This window comes from Lepus europaeus, chromosome 22 (genome assembly GCF_033115175.1).
Source record: "Lepus europaeus isolate LE1 chromosome 22, mLepTim1.pri, whole genome shotgun sequence".
Classification (NCBI taxonomy): domain Eukaryota; kingdom Metazoa; phylum Chordata; class Mammalia; order Lagomorpha; family Leporidae; genus Lepus; species Lepus europaeus.
Genome location: NC_084848.1, coordinates 21,316,550 through 21,324,140, shown reverse-complemented (window position 1 = coordinate 21,324,140; position 7,591 = coordinate 21,316,550).

The window sequence follows — 7,591 nt, the reverse complement described above, 5'->3', positions numbered from 1 at the left end:
TTTTCTCTCTCTAATTTGCCCTGGATCTTCAAATAACTTCCTGCCTTTAAATTGGTGGAAATTTCAGCTCTTCCCAGAGACCACCCCTAAATTGCATCCAAGCACTATTACACTCAGAAAGACAAAAGTCTTTTAATTTATATCACCCACTCATCATAGGAAGCACCAAGAATTTATTATATTTTTTAAAAATAAACCAGGCTATTCAGTATTATCCATGAAAATTACCTGAACTTACACTATGCATGTCTCCACGGTAACTCTGGCTGTTTCCACTACGTCAAATCCTGAACCTTGGGTATGACTTGAACAGACCCTGGAATGAACTCTACTCCCAAAGATATGTCTCAATATCTCTCAGTCCAGCCCTGTTTATCTGGCATTTCCTTCGTGCTTTGTCAATATTTCAAATAGAAATAGTCACACTGAAGTACTTTGACAAGACTATGAAGTAGATATGATTTTTGCATATTTTCTCCTTTGCTGTTCATCTGTAATGGTAGAAGACTTTCAATGTGGCATTAATTCCTTTTGGAGGAGGAGACAGTGTGCTCACTAAATGACCAGGAATGGGCTGCTTAACAGCAGAAGATAGGTACTATTCAGTACTAAACTTGATCTCAGATCTTCAGAATTTAAAGAGACAAAGAAAGTGTGCTACATTTAAATTTAATTTACCAAGGTTTCTGAGGTGAGCAGCAACTTCTGAAGTTATGGCATCTGCATTATCTTCCATAATCTTTAGAGTAACTCTGACAAATGCTGTTATTACTGTATTTTTGTAGATAGAAGACTCACGAATGTGGAGGAACCTAACAATAAACTTCCTTGCAATTGGCTAGTGGCCAAAATGCGAGAGCTAAATGGCATCTTACCCGATGTATTCTTTATGTACTTTAAACAATACCATGGATATACAAATAGACTGATATATATATATATATATATATATGCATATGAATACACATGAGAAGACTTCAAAAAGATTGTCAAAAATGGAATTAAAATATGTTAATGTTGTACAAAAATTTTGAAATCCATGTGTGATTTTTTTATAATGTATATTTTCTGGTACTGGCATTGTAGCACAGCAGGTTAGGTCACTGCCTGCAACTCTGGATACCCTAACAGAATGCATTTTCCAGCCCCGGCTACTCTGCTTCCAACCCAGATCCCTGCTAATGTGCCTGGGAAGGCAGCAGATGATGGGACAAGTATTGGGGCCCCTGCCATCATGTGGGAGACCCAGATGGAGTTCCAGGTTTCCATCTTCAGCCTGACCCAGCCCTGGCTGTTGTGGCCACTGGGGAGTGAACCAGGAGGTAGATCTTTCTCTCTGTCTCTCCCTCACTCTCTGTAACTCTGCCTTTCAAATAAATAAAATCATATATGTCCCAAGAACTTTTTAAGACCCTTCATAGGTGTTCATAAGTCATATGCATATGATAATGAATATGTAGATATCTGTAAATCTCAAAGAAATGAAGGTAAGATTGAATAATTTAATATAGAGACTAAACAGCACAACAGAAGCCTTTACAAAATGTTAAAATTCAAGTATAGTGAATTGTTATGCAATTTCTCGTAACAAAATGAAAAATCTAGGGGCCAGTGCCGTGGCTCACTTGGTTAATCCTCCACCTGTGTCGCCAGCATCCCATATGGGCGCCGGATTCTAATCCCGGTTGCTCCTCTTCCAGTCCTGCTCTCTGCTGTGGCCCGGGAGGGCAGTGGAGGATGGCCCAAGAGCTTGGGCCCCTGCACCTGCATGGGAGACCAGGAAGAGGCACCTGGCTCCTGGCTTTGAATTGGCGCAGCACTGGCCATAGCGGCCATTTGGAGAGTGAACCAACGGAAGGAAGACCTTTCTCTCTGTCTCTCTCTCACTGTCTAAATCTACCTGTCAAATTAAAAAAAAAAAAAAAGAATTATTAAAATGAAAAATCTAATTTCAACATTTAAAACTCATGTGATTCATCTCTAAACTAGACATAGTTATGGGATTTCATGTCATTTCAAAGGATATAATTTTATTTTGATTTGTGTAGGAGTGCATATAGAGGGCACCACTATATTTTCAAAGCTTAAGACCTCAAAAATTCTTAACACAAACCTGTTACTATTGAATATCCTTTTAAGCTATAAGGCAATGAAAGAAGAAAAATGGATTGGTAGCTACAACAAAAAAATGTAAGGAAAGAATGAGAATAAGTGAGAAAACTTAAATCCAGACTATATAACACATAGTGATTATGAACAACAAACTGTAGATTGAGCCTAAAATAGGAAAGAATTTCCAAGAAATGAAACGACAATCATAATAATAGCTGACATTTATGTAACACGTGCAATAGGCAAACAACTTTATATGCTTCATTTTCATCACTTATTATTCTTATCATCTATATTTTGCATTTAAGAAACTAAGACTCAGAGACTGAGCAAGATGCTAGCTGAGTTACATGCTCCAGTAATTGTCTACACAGAAACACCAGTTCCAACAGCTATAATGCCCCAAACCACCTTCAAAAGAACTGGGAGCATGGTGAAAACCACAAGGCCTAGTTGTAGCATAATAAGAAAAGCTCACTGATGAAAGCAAGAAGGAACATCCTTTGTGTGTCAGCTGCAAGGATAGCATCATGGACAGAGAGTGACTTCCTAGTTGTGGAAGGAGGAGGGAATCAAATCCAGATCTCAGACATGAAATCTGATACGAGACCTGCCATGACGATACCAGGACTTGACAGGGTCCCCTGTTCCTGGATCCCAGGCCAGTGCCTTCAGACTGAGCCTCTAGTCTCTCATAATTCACACAGCAGAGGAATCATTTCTATCACTCCACCCCCAACCTTGTGCAGACAGTAAACTTCTGGTTACTAGGGGATAGAGAAGGAAAGTGAGCATAGGGCTTTGCTTGGTGCTCAGTGCCAGCCTGTTGTGGTGAGACACTGCGCAAGATGAGGCCCAAAGTCTTCTACTCCAGATCAGTGCTCTCAGATGGAGCCTGCTCACCTGCTTAAGCATCAGCTGGGAACCTGTGCACAATTGGGAAAGACTTTTTTGTCCTACATCCATGCAGCCTTGATATATATCTATAAGACAGTGAGGACTCTGGGGTCAGCACTGTGGCATAGTGGGTAAAGATGCTACCTGTAGTGCTGGCATCCCATACATGTGCCAGTTCAAGTCCTTACTATTCCACTTCCCATCCAGCTTTCTGCTATGAACTGAGGAAGTAGTAGAAGATGGCCAAGTCCTTGGGCTCCTGTACCCACATAAGAGACCTGGAAGAAGTTCCAGGCTCCTGGCATTGGATTGGCCCAGCTCCAGCCATTTGGGGAATGAACCAGCAGATGGAAGACCTCTCTTTCTTTCTTTGCCTCTGCCTCTATAATTCCACCTTTCAGATAAATACATAAATCTTTAAAGAAAAAAGAAAAGACAGTGAGGACCCTATGGCCATGAGATCCAGATGTGACCCAAACAGTGTCAACCAAGGTAGCCAATGAACTGGCTCCTCTACCTTTCTCCCACCTTGGAGCAAACAATGAGAAAGAAAACTGCAGTCATTCACTAATAGGACAGGAATATAAGAATAAGGTTATGTCATGGAACTGAGTGCCAGACTGATCAAACCTAACAGATCAGTGCCTATGGACAGAACTTCCAGATTTACCTCAGTGTCATGAAGAAACCTGCAATCCCAATTGATCAGATTTTGTCCTGGCCAGCATCAGCTATGGCTGGTTATAGCAGTCTCAGGCTATGAGCCTACCTTGGTAGCAAGCAGTTCATAGTAATGTGAGCATTAAATGGTCCTTTCTCTGTGCTGCAGTGGCTTAGGTGGGCTGTGGGCACTGGTAGGATTTAGCATTACGATGTTAGTGGTCACAGGGCTTCCCATCCCACTGTTCTACTTATCTCACTGTTCCCCTAATCCCTAACGACACAACACAGAGCAGGTAACTGTCCACTGGGGGAGGAAAAGACATGTGGATTTCAAATCATTGCATGGGGGTTTGGGATTGGCCCCTCTATCAGGAGGTCCAGAGCTGGGCAGAATACCATGATGCCTGGCCACAGATCAGTGACTATGAATGAGGCATCTGGGCCTACTGCAGTCCCAGGTAGAGGCTAGAAAGAATGAACTATGCTTTTCAGATACTCTTCTAGTTAATGCAGATCTGGGAAAAAGTGAGGCCTGAGGAGCCCTCTAGTGCTGAAACACCAATGACACACCAATAGCACACAGGTGGCAAATCTGGGTGTAAGGCATCACCTAATTCTGAAAACAGCCCAACTCTTAAAAGACTCAAAGAAAATAATCAGATTGCTTAGAAGTCCTGTAAGGATAGGTACAAAGCCAGACTATGAAGTCTGGAAGACCTATTTCATTCTTCAATGCATGGAAGACATCATATGCCAACAAGTATTAAGAACATTCAGGAATCCTGGCCTTACCTAATAAACAAAATACACTTCCAGAGACATACAAGATAGAAACTGATATCTTCAAAGTTTCAGATGGAGAGTTCAAAATAATTGAAGGAAATTCAACAAACATCAAGAAATCTATAAAATGTTCTTAACATAGAAACCTAACAGATTCAACTAATTAAAAACTATCATACAAAAATCTATGAACTAGAAACATACTAAGCAAAATTAATAACAGAAGGCATTGAAAACTGAATAAACCAAACAGAAGAAAGAGTTAAGCGGCATGAAGACAGGTTATTTGAAAACACATAATTGAAGAAGAAAGAAAAAGAATCAAGAGGAATTGAGAAAGCTTATAGTAAATTTCAGTGAGTATTAAAAGAACATACTTTTTCTTTATTGTTACTCAAGAGAGAATTGATAATGGCAAAGCATAGGAAGCATACACTAAGAGAAAAGTAAAAGACTTGTCCAAGAAATGCTAAAGGAAGTTCTCCAAACTGAAAGAAGTAGATGCCAATGTGTAGGGGAAAAAAAAATCAAAAGCTACAAACTCACTGGTAATAGTAACTGCAAAAACAAATTTACAGTGCTCTACTACTGTCAGCAGTGGTACATAAATCATTCATATATTTAATATGAAGACTAGAAAACAAAGCAATTGAAACAGTAATTAAATCAATGTTAAGAAATGTTCAATGCAATATAAAATTATATAAAATAGGATATCAAAAATTCAAATGTCTGGAGGAATGGAGTACAAGTGTAGAATTTATAATTAGTATTTCTTATCTGTGCCATTTTTTATTTCTCTATCTTTAGGATCAATGTTTAGTTGCTATCATTGTAGGGAGTGGGGCAGGGAGGAAGGGAATACCATTGTGTTTTTGGAACTGCATCTACAATGCACATTGAATCTGTTAAAAACTAATCAATTTTTTTTGAATAATTAAAATATGAAAAATAAAGATTATTTGAGTCCCAAATAATAGTTTACCATAATGAAAATATGTTTTTGTATGTCTCATGGTAACAACAAAGCAAAATTATGTAAGAAGTATGACAAGAATAAACCAAAACCAAAATCAGTATCAGGAAAAGAAAGAAATAATAAAGATTAGAGAAGACTTGAGTAAAACAGAGACAAAATAATGCAAAAGACCAACAAAATTGGGAATTGTTTTTTTGAAAAGATGAATGAAGTTGATGGATGTTTGCTAGATTAGGTAGGAAAAAGAGAAATATATGAAATCAGAGATGAAAAGGGAGATATTACAACTGATACCACAGAAAAACCAACATCTAGATCATGGGAAATTATTGTGAATAAATGATGATATGAAAAAACTTGATAACATGGAAGAAACAGAAAAATCATTGGTTACATATATATTATCAATATTGAATGTGAAGACATTAGGGCATACAAACAAATTAAGAGAATGAGATTGAATCAATAAAATGTTTCTCATCAAAGGAAAGCCAAGGATACGATGGGCTTTATTGCTAAATGCGATCAAAAAATTTAAAGAAGAACATCAATTCTTCTTAAATTATTACAAAATGTAGAAGAGGAAGGAATCCTTCCAAGCGCATTCTAAAAGGGCTTATTGCCCCAATAATGAAATCAGACAACACATATTTATAAAATACTTAACAAAATACCAGCAAACAATCTAATAGCACATTAAGTTATTCACCATGATCAAGTGGGATTTATCTTAGGGATTCAAGAGTAGCTCAACATACATAAATCAATAAACATAAACATGATACACCACATCAAAAAAAAAAGGCAAAGCCATCTCAATAGATACAGAAAAGGTATTTTATAAAATGTAACATTTGTTCATGATAAAAACTCAGAAAAAAGTAGGTATAGAGGGAGCACAACCCAACATAATTAGACACATATAAGAAGCCAAAAGCCAAGATCATAATGAAAATGAAAAGTAGAAGGCTGTATCTTTAGCATCTAGAAAAAGACACTACTTTTAATCTACAAAATAGTCCTAGCTAGAATGATTAGGCAAAAGAAAATAAATGGTATTTGAATGAGGTTATTGCAGATGACATTTATCTGTAGAAATTTCCAAAGACTATACCAAAAATATTAAAACTAATAAATGAAGTCAGCAAGCTTTCAGGATATAAAATCAACCTACAAAGCAGCTAAACATGAATAGAGAATTTACCTGAAAAAGAAATCATGAAGGCAATATCATTTCCAATAGATACAAAAATATACATACCTAAAAAAAATTAGCAACAACATCAACAAACACTTTAAAAACTATAAAACATGGATGAAAGAAATTGAAGAGGACACAAAGAAATGCAAAGATATCCCATGTTCATGGACTGGAAGGATCAATATTGGTAGAATGATCATACAACCCAAAGTGGTCTACAGATTCACTTCAATCCTATCAAAATGCCTATCTAATTCTTTAAAGAACTGTTAAAAAAAATTGCAAAGTTTGTATGGAGCCACAATAAAATCCTGAATAGCCAAAGCCATCTTGGAAAACAAAAGAAAGAACAAAGCTGAAGACATTAGATTATATTACCCGACTTCAAAGTATGCTATGAAGATGTAACAAAACATAAAATCTTGGCATAAAAATGGACAAATAGACCAATGGAACAGAATAGAGGACCTAGAAGCAACCCCCATGTCTATGTCAATTCAACTGATCAATATCAAAGGTGTAGAAACAGACACTGGAGAAAGGGTGGTCTGTTCAATAAATGGCACTGGGAAAACTAGATATCCATCAACAGAAGAATGAAATTATCCCAATCTCTCAACACACACAAGTCAATCCAAAATGGATTAAAACCTAAATAACATAGGGAAAATGTTTCAAGACATCAAAAGAAGCAAAGGTTTTGTTTTATCAAACCCCACAAATCACAGGAAACAAAATCAAAAGGAGATAAAGTACCTTATTACACCAAACAGCTTCTACACAGCAAATGAAACGAACAACAGAGCAAAGAGATAACACACAGAATGAGAAAAATTATTTGCAAGTTGTACAACTGACAAGGGATGAATAACTAAAACATATAAGGAATTCAAACAACTGAATAACTAATATGAGTCAATTTAAAACTGGCAATACATCTAAATAGACATTTTTCA